The sequence below is a fragment of the Antennarius striatus genome, chromosome 5 (genome assembly GCF_040054535.1).
Source record: "Antennarius striatus isolate MH-2024 chromosome 5, ASM4005453v1, whole genome shotgun sequence".
NCBI lineage: Eukaryota > Metazoa > Chordata > Actinopteri > Lophiiformes > Antennariidae > Antennarius > Antennarius striatus.
Window position 1 is genome coordinate 5280380 of NC_090780.1, and position 19316 is coordinate 5299695.

The following is a 19316-nucleotide window of genomic DNA, read 5'->3' on the forward strand; positions in this document are numbered from 1 at the left end:
TCTTTTTACAAAAGCTCCTTAAGGCATAACATATTCTGTGGAAAACATTTACAGTAAATATACAACAGGGAACATTTCCTGTCACTATAATGTGTCAGTCTCAGTATGAGCTGATCATCCAGATTATATCAAATTCTCCAAATCTATTAATTGCTGTTGTCCCTCCTGGTTTGTGACTGTCAATAACTGAACACTGAATCAGTGTCAGAAGTAGTCCAGGTACACTGGGCTTCACAAAGATGTTGCATGTAACTGATAAGAGTATGTCAGGTTGGTCTATCTTTATAGACTGCACCAGCTGGACAGTTGAGCATTAAACTTACTCACAGGGAACCCTTATGAGGTGAACACAATGTTAGGAAAGACATTCTTTAGTAAACCACTTAGAGTGTAGTGGTACGATAGTGGTAGTGTGTACGATACTGCCACTATTGCAGGGGACATTTCTGCCCGTACTTCATTGTGTCAACAGTTTCATTAACAGTGAAACTGTGAATTGAGAAGTAATTGTGCTTTGTGCTCCTTCCCTAATCTAATTTACCTACGATGAAGCACATTACTTTAATTTTTTCCTTTATTCTGTTCCGCGAACTGCAGATACAATCATACCAAACTGCATGTTTATGTCTTGAAATGTAGAAAATCAGATTTTCTATGAAGTAACTATACTGAATGTGGAGTCTGTTAAAAAAAAAGTTATTGTTTATTCATAATAGTTCTATTAACACAGAGAAATATAAGGAAAATTAGAAACTAATGTGAGTTAGGCTTATGTTTAAGGTTAGGTATTTGATGAAATGGAGGGAATAGAAGTATGTAAATGAATAAACACATATTTGCCATGGCTCTATGAAGTAAGAAATAATGGCTAAGTTGAATACTCCAATATACTCTATATTTAAATCATAACGTGATATCTCAGTGGCCTAGCATTAGGTTGCAATGAAGCTGGAGGACCTATGAGATACATCGATCAAAATCCATTTGCTTTGGACATCTTGGACTCAAGCCCTTTAAGTATGTCAACATTGGATCAAAGTGACAAAACTTCTTTTGCAGTCTTTTAAACTTTTAAACTGGATTCTGATCTTTAATGCAGATTCTCAGTTAAAACTCTGTCATCCCATCCTCAATCTTTCATCATCATATATGTCTGTTTTGATAAATTCATGCAAAATACACACATCAGCAAAGTTCTTGCACTGTTCATATCATCAACCACGTGAGAATCTGGAGACGATGCACCAGATTGCTAGGGCACCACTATTACAGGCTGAGTGCTGCCAAAGCTGTCATCTGGCAGGTGAGCTGCACACTTTACACTTTTGCCTCATCTCTGTTTCACTTCTCTCTTAAACTGTTAAACTGTCGGAAGCTGTTATTTCAGTATTATACAAAGATCCCACTTCCTGTGAAGCATATAGGCCAGTTAGTTTATTATGTAATGATGTTAAAATATTGGCAATTATACTGGCACAGAGAATGAAAGGACTAATGACATCATTAATTAAACCAGATCAGATGGGTTTTATTTCAAGAAGATAAGGTAATAATATCAGGAGGACCCTTAACATAATAACGTGCACTAAAAGCAGTCCCAACTGCGACATTTTACTTAGCATGACGCAAAAAAGCTTTTGATCAAGTTAAATGGAATGTTTTGTATTATGCATTGAAAATGTTTGGATTTCACTCAACTTTTATAGATTGGATAAAAATGATATAAAAAAAAACCATTAGCGAGTTAACAGCTGCTGTTCTGGATTCTTCTACCTTGAAAGAGGAGTCAGACAAGGAGACTGTTTGAGTCCATTGTAATTCGCTCCGAGTATCGAACCTTTGGCCGAGTCAATCAGACAAAATCAAAACATAAAGGGAATATTAGATAATGGGGGTGTGGAACACAAAATATCACTATTCGCAGATTTTTGCCAATTGGTTCTTTCCGAAACGGAAACGGAATTATAACGTTTCCTGTTTTGCGTTCCACCCATAAACTGACGTTCCTGAACCGGTTAGAACAAAAAATAAAGTTCCTGAACCGGTCAATAACGTTCCTTGTAAATATAAACATGTAGGTGCCGTATTTTGCGCACTATAAGACGCGCTTAAAAGCCTTAAAATTTCTCAAAAATCAATGCTGAGCCTTTTAACATTAAGCGTCTTATGTGTACACTGAGTTCCAAAATCTGTACAAAAATTTTGTGTGATTTCAGTCAGCGATCCACCAGATTGGCCATTGTCCACCGACATAGGACGTATTACGTCACTACGTACGCCGGCAGAGATGGACCAATTAGAGAACATGATGCGAGGCTACGTCCGGCACACCTCTGGTAGGTACCTGGTATGCAGTACAGTGTATGCCGGTACTGTACCGCAGGTATGCTGTAAACCGCATTTGTTTGGCTAAAGACCCCCGACAATGGCGTCAACGAAGAGACACGCTTACGACGCATCATGTAAACTCCGGGCTATCAGTTCTGGTTGTTCCGGTTCACGTAAAGAGACCGGGGGGCTTTTTTCACGCTTCGCCCCATCTCTCTTGATCTGTGACTCCATGCGCGCCCCACACCACCGCTTCTGTCAAAAACCACGTCAAGCGGCTGAATTCGGAGTTTACCATCATCCTGGAGGATTAACAAAAGAACTCCAACCGCTGGACATCGGTGTAAACAGAATTACAACTGAAAACAGAAATCTTGTCAAGATGGACACCAGTTATGAAAGCTATACAACTCTATGGATGAATATATATGTATATACTGTATATTAAAACATTTATTTTCTTTTTTTTTGTGTTGTTGTATTTATTTATTTATTTATTTAAATTATTATTTTTTTACAGTTTAATGTATAACATTATGGTATCTGCTTTTTAATTTGTATTATCATTTGTGTGTACATCTCCCTGTCCTTGGTTTAATTGTTGAATAAAACTAAATTAAAAAAAAAAAAAGAGTGAAGGCACAGCTGATTAATGAGGAAGACGACTGTTAAAAGCGTCTGCTGCTGCTCTTTTATACTGATTGGCTTTTCTTTAATCATCGTCTCTCCTTTATCCATGTGTGAGGGGTAATTCGTTCAGGCTATGTTAGCATTGTATGGTAATGTCCTAGCTCAGAGCTACACACGTTGAACTCAGTTAGCATTTGGCTAACTAGTTAAGAGGTCCACTTCAGTCATGTGTGTGAGTGTGCTTGTGTATGTATGTGTGCGTGCGCGTGTGCGCCCGCGTGTGTGGTTCGTGATCAGGCTACAGTACCAGTGTGTGGTAATGACCTGAATCAGAGCTACACACTGAAAGTTCCTCATAAGCTGTTGAATTCAGCTAGCATTTGGCTAACTAGTTAGCAGTCGGTGTGTGTGTGTGTGTGTGTGTGTGTGTGTGTGTGTGTGTGTGTGTGTGTGTGTGTGTGTGTGTGTGTGTGTGTGTGTGTGTGTGTGTGTGTGTGTGTGTGTGTGTGGTGGATTCACTATTTTGGCCCCTACAAGAACCCATCCTATGGGGGTTCTGGACAATCTTGGCTGGAGAGGTGCCTCGCTGTCCAGAAGGCTGCAGGTTTCAGGAGTCTTCATACAGGGGCAGGTGGTGGAGCTGGCTGGACCTCAGTTTAAAGACCCAGCTGGACTGGCTGCTCAGCTGGGATTAAGATCCATCAGGATTACTAAACATCTATTGGACCACTGGAGGCAGAGACTAACAGGACACGAGTGCATGTTTTTAAAAGGTTTTAAGAAGGGGAACATCTCCCCAAACAGTGCAGACCCTTGTCCTGCCCTTTTCCTGGGGCCGGATTACAAAGACTGTTGGATTCTACTACAGCCTGGATCTTTCTTCCCTGGAGGAGGCATCAGGAAAAACCCTCTACAGACTGATGGTTAAGATTTTGAACAGAATCAAAAACTAAAAAATCAGACAGACACTCCATGGAGGAACTACTTGGCACAACTACAAGACCTTCAAGGAGGTCGCTGTACAAACCTCCACTGACAAGAAAATATGGAGACCTCCAGTGGAGGATCCTCCATGGAATAATTCCTGTGAACTCCTTTGTGTCGGTCATCAACCCATCAGTGCAAGACAGATGTCCTTTTTGGGACTACAGAGATACTGTTTACCACTGTTTTTTATGAGTGTTACAGTCTTTTATCTGTTTCTGTTTTTACAAACATTTCACCACCTGTGGAGAAGTTTTCAGTAGGCAGTTTTTTTATATCAATCATCTCAATCAACTTTTATTTATATAGCGCTGAATTATATCAGAAGACATTTCAAAGCGCTTTACAGATAGAAAGCCAACAATGCCCTACAGAGCAAGAATAAGCGACAGTGGCAGGGAAAAACTCCGTCATTGAGGAAGAAACTCCGGTCAGGACCCAGGCTCTTGAGGGCAGGGGGTGTTTTTACACTCAACAACACAAAAAGAAAAGCCAGGTTTTAGACTTTGTTTCAGGACAGGCCAAGATGGTAGTGTATATGAGCAGATAGAGGAAGGTGGAGGAGGACCTGCACATTGATGTGTTTTGCTGTGCAAAAAAATGATCAGGTCCAGAATAATGGTGGACTCATTGCAGCAGGTCTGGGGAGTCCAGAGGGTTCTCTGTTCTGTAGCAGTCGAAAAATTAATGTATGCAGTAGTGATTGTTTGAGTTTTATTTATGATTATTTATGTAATTTATTTATTTATTTAAAGCTATACATTAGTCATTTTTACCAAAATATTTTTTTTTTAAAGTTACCAATAAAGTTACCAATAAAGTTTTTGTTTTTTTGTTTGCGTCTCTTCTCATTTTGTCTCTCCTCCTGTCTGACAAATGTACTTCTATGCAAAGATTGTCATTCACACACAAATAAAAAATACACATGTATATACACACACTTGTAGTACAAACACACACAATTCAGATACAAGAGGCTCCGCTTCCTCAGGCAGTAGTAACTGAACAGTCATGTTTAATCAGTATCTCTGTGGGCAACAGGGGTAATGGTGGGACAGGAGGGTAACGGTTGGAGGTGGGGGTTCTACAGTTAGAGGAGTAGCATTGAGCTGTTGTGCACTCACACCGTGTAATTGAGTTACATACACTAATTCGCCTGATGTACTTTTGTTGCAGTTGCGCATTGCCCTTCCCCCTGACCCACATTTCACTGCCTGATATTTACACGAGTCTGAAATCAATACCAATAAATTACAATCCTTTTCTTAGTATCTACAGCAGAGCAATGCTTCTTCCCTTATATTTCTGTCTTCTCAAACACACCAGCTCATTAATCAATGCAGAAGTCAAGATAGCACTTAAGTCTCGGCTTGTGGGAGAACATGACAGAGATAAATGTTGTAAATTACCTCACCGACATCCGTCAGGAATTGCTTCCTGGGTCAAAAGACTACAGAGAAATGTAGTTTCACTAGCAACTATACTACAGTTAAAGCTGCCATTACAAAAGCCGATAAAAATACAGCAGTCAGCAACTGAAACCCATGAACAAGCTAAGAGAAATACTGTAGATGGTCCCCTGAATTAGGAAAGCCATTTCCTTCAGTCACTGGTGTTATTCCACTGTTACATGCAGTAAACACAGTTCTTTCTCTCAAAATAGATATGCTCCATTCTGAAATTTATTTTATCTCTAGTTAAAACTGGTCAGCTGTGTCTCAAAAGACAAATGCCATTTCAAACATATTCCATGTTCGACACTGTAAACCCTAATGTATATCATTGATTGGATTAAATATTACTTACTTAGAATGTGTTAGAAGGGCTTCTTAAACTATAAAACATTGGGTATCTTGAGTATTTAGTTCCTTTTAAGTACCTCTGAAGCTAACATTTTATTAACCTGTACAAATCTAGGTTTTCTGTCAGATTGTATCATGACGTAGTTGCTGAAAGGGTGGAGTTTAGACCTCTGAAACTTTTTGTGTAATGGCAGCCGTGTCTCGTAGTCAGAGTGGATCAAGCATGGACTTTTACGTTTTCTTAAAAGATGGTTCTTCACAGTTCTCCAATAGCCTCAAGATCACCACTCGACTGTGAGTATATCTGAATTCAATAGATAGTTTTGTAATTTGTTGCTATTACGTAGGTTTTATCCATGTTGAAAAAAAGTTGCCTGCTTAAAGTGTGTTTAAGTGTGTGCTTGAGTCCCTTTCGAGTTGATTAAACATATGACACCTGCATATTAAGCAACAATTTGGTAGTGGCTAGAGTAGTGTTTGTTTTTTGGAGTCTAGTTTAAGACCGCATTGAAACAGAAAAGACAAGTGGCTTAAAATGCCCCATGTGTTATATGCCTGTGCGTTGTTGCATTTGTGCACGCATGCTTGTATTGAATCAAATATGTAGTGTGTTATATAAATAAACTCAATCTTGAAGCGTGAACTGTGCTTAAGGTGTACTTAAAGTGAACAACTGTAAGTGTAAACTGAAATTCCTTTAGATAGTTTAGACATGGTAGTGTAATGATGTTCTCATTCAGCAACAGTGATACTCCTGGTGCAACAACAACATGTAAGCCAATGTTGATAATGGGGGAACCCATTTTGATACAGCACTTGTCAAAATTTCTCTGTAACAGAGTATTGAGAGTATCCAACCAACATTCATAATGTGAAATCATGGAATTAATCAGGAAAATTATTTGTAGTTGTATATATGCTTGCATGTTACCTACTGCATTAATATGGTGTCTTTACTCCGTAGGTCCAGTCACAGGCTCCAGTGAAAGAACTTCAATAGGCAGATACCTAAACAGGTAATGAATGTATTACACTGTCTGTTTCTCTGTGTTAATTAACAATGTGGAGGCAGCCCATCTTTCTAAGCACCGAAAAGTCTTTTGTTTCCAGGCCATTGCTGGTGCCTATATGACTTGGAAGTACAAGTTGTGTTCAGTGTTCTACAATGATCGAGCCAAATTATTCACACATTATATGCTGCAGCTCAGTCAGTCTACAGGAGTAAGTCAACTGCCATGCCTGCGTGGTGAATGCATGTGCACATTTAAGACTCTTGGTACACTGGGATTGCATTTATCTTGCAACCACAAAGACGAAATTGGCAATAGTGCAAGTCTGAGTCAGAAACATTTGTCAGAAGTGACATTCAGTTGTCCTCTGTGCACATTTAAGGAGCTATTTTCAGAATCTTGGGTTTTCTATCATTTCAGAAGACTTTAAAATTCATGAGACTGTGGTGTGCCCATACAACACTGTAACTGTAGTATCAATGTGACAAGTACCTTCAATGGTCTTAAAAGTAAACAACACCAATCAGGACTTGCTTCACAATTATGCAGTTACACCATCAGGAATGAACATGTACAAAGTCTACCAGGCACTAGTTCAGAGGTCGCTAGTGAAGAGGACACCAGTGAACATTCTCCAGATTCCCAGGCAGAGAAGAAGGATTCCCAGTGGGTTACTGACATACAGAAAAATCAACTCAAACATAATGCCGCTAATTCATTTCTAAAAATGCAGGATATTCTTCATGTCTCAAACAAGGCTACCCAAGAAATAGTGGAGCACTTGAATAGCATCTTCTCTTTGTCTAAGCCAGCAGTTCCCAAACTTTTCAGTCCTCGCACCCACTTCTACCTTCCGACTTAGCTGACGGACCCCAATGCCTAAAACATGAAAAAAAGAAAGAAAGAAAAGGTGTAGTCTTTATAGCCATATAGGTATCAAGTTTAATAATATAGGCTCCTGTTAGCACAGAATAGATTGTGCAATAATGGGCCTAATGATCTCTCACTTTAAAAACGGTGGGGAGAATAATAGTAATATAAAAAATGACAATAATAATATTTTAACTCAAAATGGTCGCCGAGCGAGCCGACTACAGATGAGTGATGAACAGCAGTCATTACTATGCAGGGCTCCAAAATTAACTTTTTTTCTTGGTAGCAGTTGCTCCCAAATGTAGAAGTTAGTAGCACCAGCAAAGATTTCAGGAGCACCTACCCAAAAGCAAGGCAGTGACAGAGCGATAGAGACTCTCCGTCCATCTCCGTTCCTCCTCTCTCTCTCGCCCAGGAGAGCAGCCGCAGCTGCGCTCTCATTGTTTCTTGGAAGGACCGCAGGAGCGTGGTCTCACAAAAAAAGGCGCACCAGATTTTTTCTCTAGTCGCACCGGTGCTCCCAAATATATTTATTAGTCGCACTGATAAAAATTTGGGCGCATATGCGACCAAAATGGGCGCAATTTCGAGCCCTGCTATGTAACAAATAGGCCTATTTAACAAACTGTAACAGTTATTAAATGGTAACAAATATGCTACTCCGCCACAAAGAATCAAAATAACATAGGCCCAAGTTCAACATCATATTTCTCTTTCGAGTACGAGTCTCACTGTGTTCTTTACCCCCTTCTCCCGATGAAGTGTCCGGGTGAGTTTTCTGTGTTCTGTGCTCCTCATTTTCAGTTTCCCTGTCTCGTCATCATCACTCTCTTTTTCCTGCTCGATTTCTTCAGCCTGGTAGACTGCACAGCTCTCAGTTGGGCCAATGTATCCTGTCCTCTTTCATTTCTCCCAGAGTTAATACTGGAAAGACTGCCCGTTTTCAACCAGTTATGAATTTTGGCATATTATTGTTGCTATCACAACAAGCTAGCACGTAGCTAGGAGAAAGCCAAGTGCATTTTGGGTATTTTTTTTTTAATTTAAGATTTTCCCAAAACATTTTTTAATTGAAAATTACAAATGATTTCCGTGAATGAATTTAAATATTTAAACTGTTAATCCTCCATTAAACAGTGTTTAAATTATTTATTTAATTATTTATGTATTTCAAGGTGCTCAGCTGCCATTACACTTGCGCACCCCCTAGCAGCAGCTCGCGCACCAGAGGGGTGCGCACACCACACTTTGGGAATCCCTGGTCTAAGCCATTGCTCAGGGAGGCTGTCAGTGAGATTTTACAGCGATATGGTCACAATATTACAGGTTGTACTCTGGATGAAGTTGTAGCAGTCATGAACTCAAATGTTCTCTTTAGTGCCACATTTGCAGGTGCAGAGTTGTCATCTTGCAAGTGAAGAAAACATTTTTGAGCACAACTGTCCATTTGTAAAGCCAATAGAATATCAACTGGAGCAACCTGGCAATACATTTGTGTATGTTCCAATCCTTGAGATGATTCAGGAGTTATTTAAAAACACATATATTCTTAGCAAGATCAGAGAACCAGACACTGAGTGTAGGAAATTTGATTTTTATTTCAAAGAGAATGAGTCACTTAACTCAAAAGGAGATATAACCTTTACTTCAGCTTTATATAGATGATCTTAAAATTGCAATATACTGGATCCTAGCCAATCTACCCTCTAAATACCAAGCTACATTACACAATATCCACGTGGGTGTGCTAGCTAAAGTGAAAATGTCAAGTTTCACGGTTATGAAGTTGTACTTGCTCCTATGTTTTGTGATCTTCGTATCCTAGAATGGTCTCTTTATTTGAATCGCTTGGTCAGAATATCAAAAGCACTATCCTTTGTGTTTCTGCTGTTTGGGAGCCCATGAGTTGGCTGGCTTTATAGAGTCATTCAATGGGGAGAAGTTGCATGTTCGTAGATCCTGAGCACAAATGAATATTCTTCTCCTTTCAGCTTTTCCAGTCAGGGGTCACCACAGCGAATAAGTTGCCTCCATCTAACCCTTTCTTCTCTATCCTCTTCTCTCACTCCAACTACCTTCATGTCCTCTTTCACTACAACCATATACCTCTTATTTGGTCTTCCTTTGTGCCTGAGCACAAATGAATAATTTCAGAAATAGGAAGTCATACAAGGACACTTCATTCAGAGAACTAAAGACACTTCCATGTCCAAAAAGTTGAAAAAGAAAACGCAAAGCTACTTGAAATTTAAAAAAGAAAATTTGCAGAGAACAAAAAAGTTGCAGAAAAAGATGTTGTGATCAATGTTAGAGGTGTTAAAGGTGACTGTGCCTTTTCCTATCACAGATTTTGCCCCAGACCTCCTTCTTGATCTCTTAGAGGGAGTTCTTTCTGTTGAACGATTTTTTTTTTCCATTAAAGAGATGATCAATCTAAAGTATTTTACGTTACATTATTTGAATGAAGATTGCATCATTCCCATATCAGTACAATAACAAAGTGGACAGACCTCAGCCAATTTCCCCAAACATTCATGACTTGTGGCACAATAGGAGGTAATTGGCATGAAAATGTCACTTTGCTTAAATTACCTCCACTATTTGCACGTAATAGAGTGCCAGAAGGTGATGATGGTGCCTGGTCAGTTTTGACGGATCTAAGAGAGGTATTGGAGTTGGTATTGTGCCAGTCATTTACCAATGAGTCCTTAGCATATTTACAAGGCACAATAAGTGATCACAGACAGACACTGAAAGCGGTCTTCCCAGAGTATATACTTTGTCCTAAAAATCACTATCTGGACCACTATACTGCCCTAGTTAGGTGCTTTGGCCCTGTTGTGCATGTTTCGACTATGAGGTTTGAGGGGAAACATTGCTTTTTTAAGAAGGTGGTTCACAACATTATGAACTTTAAAAATGTTTTGAAGACAATGGCATCCAGGCACCAAAGTATGATTGCTTATCAACTTAGTTCACCATCCTTCTTCAGACCTGAAGAAGGATGTCCAAACATCCGGAGTAGACTCTGTACTTGTTTCAAATCTTCCATAGGTAGCCCAGGCACACATTAGACAACACACAGTCTACAGAACACCAAAAGTGACTGTTGATGGCATAGACTATACAAATGAAATGTTTATGTCTGTCGGACAGAGTAGGGGACTTTCTAAATTCAGCAAAATTGTACAGATCTACCTTGTAAATCAAAATGTAGTCTTTTCCTGTTGTGATTTTGAGACCTATTATATAGAGCATCTCTGTTCCTATCAGCTGGCAGCCACTTGGTCTAGTCAGTCAGTCTGTGTGCTATCAAATCTCAATGATAGTGACACATTCTCTGCATTTGGATTGATGGCTTGGTGCTTTTGACTCAAAAGAGGTTCATAAAAGTTAAAGTCAATTATTGCAGAAAAAAGAAATGAAAAAGAAAAAAAAAACAAGACCACTAAATAGAAAACAGTCTGGATCAATATCAGTATGGCCAAACAATGACAGCTGTTGTATCAATAAGACTTTGCTCTAGTTTTGTACTATATTCTTACTTGGTATGGCTAATATCAATTCTCACTTGTGCTGGCAATAGGTGGCACTTGTTTGTGGTAGTACTAGTGAGGAAGAGTGTGCTATTTTAAATGAGAATACAGTCATCTATGTAGATTGCTTTGTGGATATTGAGATATGGATTATTTAGGCAAGGTGCTGCTCTATTGTCTGACGAGAGCAGAAAAGAAAAGATCATTTTTTGTAAGTACAGTATTTAAGTATAGACACTGCATTATGAATGTGGATGTGCTTGTAAATGGCAAAGTATTCCCTTAACCTCTTAATTTTTTTGTTTTCTTCATTAGTGAAATGACAACCTTATACCCTCAACCGATGATTCTATGTGTCGTCAAGCCTGACCATGTACGGAAAATGAAGCTAGGCTCACGGCCAGCCTCTGTAGATGCACTGATTTGGATCATTAAAGAACAATTTCAGTTAGATTACGACTTCCGCTTGGAATATGAAGACCCACACTTTGATGGAAACCACACTGCATTAGTTCAGATTGAAGAGCTTCCACAGAAAGCTGTTATACACCTCGAACTGTCAACAGATTCCAGTTCTGCTGTATCTACTTTAATTCTGTCAGATGTCTTATCCCCAGAACGTGTCCAGAGGTGGTCAACAGGTCAATTTCCAATTCTAGAGTTTTCATTTGATGTTGAACTGGTTCTTCAAATGAAGAATATGAAAAAAACTGGGAAGCTTATTAACTTAAGAAGAGATTAAAAGCATGACATCTAGGAAACACTTGCTTCAAGGAGGGAGCAGGTAGTGGAGGCACTTCTGACCAAACACTCATGTTTGAAAGAAACAGGATCTGCCAATGGTTGGGATAGATGGACTCAGAGTATTAAGTTAGGCAATTTCAAGACCAAGCTGAAGAAGGCAGGGTGTCTGGAGGTTGTTGCAAATGCTGGGAAAAGAAGTCGAACCCACCCTGAGAATGACTCTCTGCACACAAACATCAAAAAGGGCAGGTGTGCAGAAGTCAACTATATGCCCAACTTTCCACAAGGCCAGAATGAGGCAAGTCTTAAGCTTTTAAGGATGAACATAGTTGAAGAAGCTCAGAAGACTGAGAAAAACCTACCTCTCATTAGCAAGATGATGCAGAAAACATTTGCCCTGTGTCGACAGGACATAGTGCTGACCTGTACTTTGGTGCAACAAATCATGGACAGGTGGCCTGCTCTCAGATTGGAGTCTGAGGTAGGTTCAACCATCACACATGCTTTTTCTTTTTTTACTCCGGATGCCTGGCTTTACAGTTATACTCATTGTCACACAAGTGCTAACCAATGCAATCGCCATCTCTCACCTTTAGCCACGAAGCAATTGAAGTATAAGTTTGCTTTCCCATTCTATTCCAGTGATAGAAAAGGCAACATTGTATACTTATCTACTCCCCTCTGACCTTTAAGGTTATGCCCAACACTCACAAGAAATGACCTACCAAACAGCTAAACCTTTTGCTCTGTTTCCTTTTGTTTTTTATAGGTGTATGCGGCAGGGCGGCAGTGGCTCAGTGGTAAAGCGGGAGGTAGAGCGGCTCGTCCCATGATTCAAGATCGGCGGTTCGATTCCCGCTCCCTCCCAAAAAAAATACCCTTGAGCAAGGTGCCGTCTCCTTTACAAATTGCTCATTTGAGGCGCACCAAGAAGGAGCTGCCTGCCACTTTACCTCCCTTGCATGCCTACAGGTCCCCTTGTGTGTGGTGTGTGTATTACAGGGGCCTGTACACACTAATATACATGCATGTGATTTGATTTGATTGACTAACACAAAACTAGAGTGTGCGTTCTTAATCTCCCTTCGGGGATTATAACAGTGTATTAAATTAAATTAAATGCTGAATTCCAGTGGTTCATGAACAAGAACCTGCCCAATAGGTTCTATGCTTGAGTTGGATCATCACATTCCCCACTTGCTGGCAATGTTCAGGTGTAACAATTCAGTATTATGCAAACATGACCCACTTAAATTACTTCAGTCTATTGTTTTCAAAATCAATTCTCCTTACATTCAATAATATCATTAAGTCACAAAATCAACTTAAGTATAACAAATGCACTTGAAATTATACAAAAATGTGCCTTTTCTGGTTTCCAATTTACAAAAATATAGTTTAAAAAAAAGAATTTCAATTACAACATCAAGCACCTCCAAGCACCAAATGCGTCACAGTTTGTGTGTTACAGTTACTCTGCAGTACAACATTAGTAAAAAGTGAGACAAGAGAAAATAGAATTAGAAATAAAGAGCAAGGAGATTAAAGATGAATAAAAGAATAAATAGATAGAATTATATACAAAAATACAGATACACACAGTCTTCTTCTTCTTTTCCTTTCGGCTTTTCCCTTCAGGGGTCGCCACAGCGAATCAATTTCCTCCATCTAGCCCTGTCCTTTGAATCCTCTTCTCTCACACCAACTACCTTCATGTCTTCCCTCACTACATCCATAAACCTCCTCTTTGGTCTTCCTCTAGGCCTCCTGCCTGGCAGTTCAAAGCTCAACATCCGTCTACCAATATGTTCACTATCTCTCCTCTGGACATGTCCAAACCATCTATGTCTGGCCTCTCTGACTTTATCTCCAGAACCTCTAACATGTGCTGTCCCTCTGATGTACTCATTCCTGATCCTATCCTTCCTGGTCACTCCCAGAAAGAACCTCAGCATCTTCATCTCTGCTACCTCCAGCTCTGTCTCCTGTCTTTTCTTCAGTGACACTGTCTCTAGACCAAACAACATCGCTGGTCTCACCACAGTTTTGTACACCTTTCCTTTCATTTTAGCTGAAACTCTTCTATCACACATCACACCTGACACTTTCCTCCACCCGTTCCATCCTGCCTGTACACGCTTCTTCACCTCTTTTCCACACTCTCCATTGCTCTGGACTGTTGAGCCTAAGTACTTAAAATCCTCCACCTTCTTGACCTCTTCTCCCTGTAACCTCACTCTTCCACTTGGGTCCCTCTCATTCACACACATGTACTCTGTCTTACTGCGGCTAACCTTCATTCCTCTCCTTTCCAAGGACAAACCTCCACCTCTCTAGCTTCTCCTCCACCTGTTACCTGCTCTCACTACAGATCACAATGTCATCTGCAAACATCATAGTCCATGGAGATTCCTTTTTAACCTGGTCTGTCAGCCTGTCCATCACCATAGCGAACAAGAAGGGGCTCAGAGCTGATCCCTGATGCAGTCCCACCTCCACCTTGAACTCCTCTGTCACACCTACAGCACACCTCACCACTGTCTTACAGTCCTCATACATGTCCTGCACCGCTCTAACATACTTCTCTGCCACTCCAGACTTCCTCATACAATACCACAGTTCCTCTCTGGGCACCCTGTCGTAACCTTTCTCCAGATCTACAAAAACACAATGCAGCTCCCTCTGGCCTTCTCTATACTTCTCTATCAACATCCTCAACGCAAATACTGCATCTGTAGTACTCTTTTTTGGCATGAAACCATACTGCTGCTCACAAATGTTCACTTCTGCCCTTAGTCTAGCTTCCACTACTCTCTCCCATAACTTCATTGTATGGCTCATCAGCTTTATTCCTCTGTAGTTGCCACAACTCTGCACATCTCCCTTGTTCTTAAAAATGGGCACCAGCACACTTCTCCTCCATTCCTCAGGCATCTTCTCACTATCTAAGATCCTGTTGAACAACCCAGTCAGGAACTCTACTGCCACCTCTCCTAGACACTTCCAAACCTCTACAGGTATATCATCAGGACCGACTGCCTTTCCACTCTTCATCCTCTTCAATGCCCTCCTCACTCCATCCTGACTAATCTTTGCTACATCCTGGTCCAAAACAGTCACCTCTTCTAGTCTTTGTTCTCTCTCATTTTCCACATTCATCAACTCTTCAAAGTACTCTTTCCATCTTCCCATCACACTACTGGCACCTGTCAATAGACTTCCATCCCTATCCTTAATCACCCTAACCTGCTGCACGTCCTTCCCATCTCTATCTCTCTGTCTTGCCAAACGGTATAGATCAGTCTCTCCCTCCTTACTGGCCAACCTAGCATACAAGTCATCATAAGCTTCTTGTTTGGCCTTTGCTACCTCTACCTTCACCTTACGCTGCATCTCCCTGTACTCCTGTCTACTCTCCTCAGTCCTCTCAGTGTCCCACTTCCTCTTGGCTAACCTCTTTCTCTGTATACACTCCTGTACCTCCTCATTCCACCACCAAGTCTCCTTATCTATTTCCTTCCAGATGACACACCAAGTACTCTCCTACCTGTCTCCCTGATCACATTAGCTGTAGTTGTCCAGTCATCTGGAAGAACCTCCTGACCACCCAGAGCCTGTCTTAACTCCTTCCTAAAAGTCATGCAACACTCTTCCTTTTTCAGCTTCCACCATTTCGTCTTCTGCTCTGCCTTTACCCTCTTGATCTTCCTCACCACCAGAGTCATCCTACACACCACCATCCTATGCTGTTTGGCTACACTCTCACCTACCACTACTTTGCAGTCACTGATCTCTTTCAGGTTACACCGTCTACACAAGATGTAGTCTACCTGTGTGCTCCTACCGCCACTCTTATAGGTCACTCTATGTTCCTGCCTCTTCTGGAAGAAAGTATTCACTACAGCCATTTCCATCCTTTTTGCAAAGTCAACTACCATCTGTCCTTCTGCGTTCCTCTCCTGGATACCATACCTGCCCATCACATCCTCATCACCTCTGTTTCCTGCACCAACATGTCCATTGAAGTCTGCTCCAATGACAACTCTCTCACTTCTAGGCATGCTCTGCATCACTTCATCAAGGTCCGACCAGAATTTCTCCTTCTCCTCCAGCTCACATCCTACCTGTGGAGCATACCCGCTAACAACATTGAACATCACACCTTCTATTTCTAGCTTCAGACTCATCACTCTATCCGACACTCTTTTTACCTCCAGGACATTCCTAACAAACTCCTCCTTCAAGATAACTCCTACTCCATTTCTCTTCCCATCTACACCATGATAGAACAACTTGAACCCTGCTCCTAAACTTCTAGCCTTGCTACCTTTCCACCTGGTCTCCTGGACACACAGTATGTCTACCTTCCTTCTCTGCATCATGTCAACCAACTCTCTACCTTTTCCTGTCATAGTTCCAACATTCAACGTCCCTACTCTTAGTCCTATACTCTTGGTGTCCTCTTCTCTTTCTTCGTGCGAACGCACTTTCCTCCTCTCCTTCTTCGACCAACAGTAATCCAATTTCCACCGGCGCCCTGTAGGTCAACAGCGCCGATGGCGGTCATTGTTAACCCGGGCCTCGACCGATCCGGTATGGAAGTCATAGGTTCACTTCATTTCTCCTTCACTTCTCATTAAAGAGAGGCATTGTACAGCTTGGTGGCCACAGGCTGAAAATATTTCCAATGGCATTCAGTAATATATTTAGGAAGGGTCATCCTACTACAGAAGGTACTATTTTGTCCCACCAGTGTTCTGTACAGTGGACGGAACTCATTGTCCAAGATGGACCTTAGTTTGGAGAATGTCCTCCTACACTACACACTACAATAACTGCAGAGTCTAACTGCACTCCAACAATGTCAACAGCCCTGTGGTTCAGTCTGTCCAGTCTCTTGGTGTATGCCACCCTCAGACCATTGCCGCAGCACACCACAGCATAGAGAAGCACACTGGCCACCACAGACTGGTAGAACATTCTCAAGATGGTGTTGCAGATTTTGAAGGACCTCAGCTTCTTGAGGAAAAAAATACAGCTTTGGCCCTTTTTGTAGAGAGCATCAGTGTGTGTCTCCCAGTGTAGTTTACTGTCAATGTGGACCCCCAAGTACTTGTAGTCATCCAGAATGTAGTCATCCCCTTAATGTAGATTGGTGTTATATGTACCTGCTTATTTATTTAGTTTAGTTTTGTTAATATAAACAAATTCACACCTTCATGGCATTTACATCATTACATTCCCACCCCCCAGAATCAACAAATATCTCTCTCATTACAATAGGTTGTCAACAACTCAGATATTAAATGTTTTCAACCATTTCATCCAATATATTTTGACAGACGTTCATACTCTTATCCACTTCCATATGTTAGTCTTTGTCCCAGATATAACCTATAGCATGACCATGTTTACATTCTTCCTAGGAACAAGAAAGTTTGTTAACATCATAGATAATTAAAACAAGAAGCTGACCTTGCCAGTGTTCTTCTCAAGAATATCATTATCATGTTCAACTATTCCAGCAGACAGACCGTATTTATCTAAGAATTAACCAATTTGTTACAGACACTTAAACAGTTACACATGCTATTATATTGTCAAGATATCAACGTGGTCTTTAAAATATCAAACTTAATGTTATCCCTCCAAGCAGAAATCCATGTTGTTGTTTTTCATTAATCCATGTCTCTGACACTCATGATGTTGAATGGTTTTTCAACTGTTCCATGTAATACTTGACGTGTCCAAAATTGGTGTAGAGCTCCCACTTTCGAAATTATTCTGTAGATCTTTGGTGTAGTAACAACTCTTGTAACTCTTTCATAGAAGAGACCATCTGGTCTAGAGTATCTTCCGATTTTCCTCTTCCTCTTGTCATTTTGCAGACAAATCAGTGAGTCAGTGTATGAGTTGGAGATAGCAAAGTGCTATTATAAAAACCATTAAAGTCTTTGCCCACTATGGAGGGGCAAGAAAAAAAAAGGCTAGTCCAACTGGCTGGCCAGATAAACAAGCCCTGAGACAGTGTAGAGAGGAGTTCATCTGTTTTGTGTGAGGAATGAGAGTCAAAAGAATTAAACAGCCAGCCCTCCAGCACCCCACGTCACCCTCTGTACTGCCACTCTTATCACACACAGAGGCGAGGAACCACTGTTCACCAGCATTTATGAGGTTGTCATCACAGCAGCTGTGTGCTCAATGTCTGCACCCACAACCTCATAAATCTCCCAGGGGCTCCCCGCAACGGAGCTGCAGGGACACCGGATGCAGGGCGCAGGAGACGGGGTGGAAGAGGACTCTCTCAAGGCTGTGTGCAACAATCCACATAGGTGCATGCCGCTAACAGGCTTTGTCTCGTCACATTTATCCTTCTGATAATGCAATAAATTGCGTCAAAGCGCACGGCACTGCTTTGCCTCCTGCGAACTGGACAGAAGATGAGTCATAGTAAGGCTCCCTGTCCTCAGAATGCCGATGCACGTATGTTGGTTGTTACAGGCGGTCAGCAGATAAATAATATGATCACTGGCTCATGTAACATTTTAGATATCCCCTCGATTAAAAGTGAGCAATATTTATAGACGTCTTTAAACGGGTCGGATTGCGCGTCAAGTGTAACAAACTTTACCCTTTTGCATGTTCCCGGGCTGTACCGGGCTGTACCGGGCTGTACCGGGCTGTACCGGGCTGTACCGGGCTGTACCGGGCTGTACTACAGACTACAGTTACCTGGACAGGATGGACAACTCACCTTGAAACAAGAAGAGACTCATTCATGAAAAGCTCGGATCCCATTTCTTCGCTGCAATTACTTGGGGAAAGTCCAACGTCTCAGTCAGTGGTTGTGTGTGCAGCCGAAATGCAGCGACATATATATATATATATATAAATATATAAATATTCAAATATAATTTTTTAAGGATGTTGTTTTGTTTTGTTTTCTACGCGCTCTCGGAAAATACAGCTTGAAAAGTCATCGGCAGTGGGCACCAGTCCGTCAGGCTTGAAAGGAGCCGGTATCTAATGACTCTCACACCTCCTTCAAGGATTGATCGTTCTCCGGACCAGGGAGCCCCCCACCCCCGTCTCTCTCTCTCTCTCTCTCTCTCTCTCTCTCTCTCTCTCTCTCTCTCTCTCTCTCTCTCTCTCTCTCTCTCTCTCTCTCTCTCTCTCTCTCTCTCTCTCTCTCTCTCTCTCTCTCTCTCTCTCTCTCTCTCTCTCTCTCTCTCTCTCTCTCTCTCTCTCTCTCTCTCTCTCTCTCTCTCTCTGTATTTCAGAGCTATGAATGATTTTGACACTTTTACGAACCTGGTGTGTCAAAGGTGTGTTATGTTCTGTGTTAAATGTGGAACTCATGTTCAGTCAGTTTGGTTTAACTCAAGTATATTTTTCCCACATTTCATATG

At 41.1% G+C, this 19316-nt stretch overlaps 1 protein-coding gene across 1 annotated transcript in view; it reads right to left on the reverse strand.

Annotated features, from left to right (window-relative positions):
* Positions 1 to 18851, reverse strand: part of LOC137595593 (plexin-A2-like) — a 92683-nt gene extending 73832 nt beyond the window's left edge. Inside the window, exon 1 of the mRNA XM_068315803.1 lies at positions 18662 to 18851. The gene's annotated coding sequence lies outside the window, so the exon portion shown is untranslated. The remainder of the gene's footprint in view (positions 1 to 18661) is intronic.
* Between the last annotated feature and the right edge of the window lie 465 nt (positions 18852 to 19316).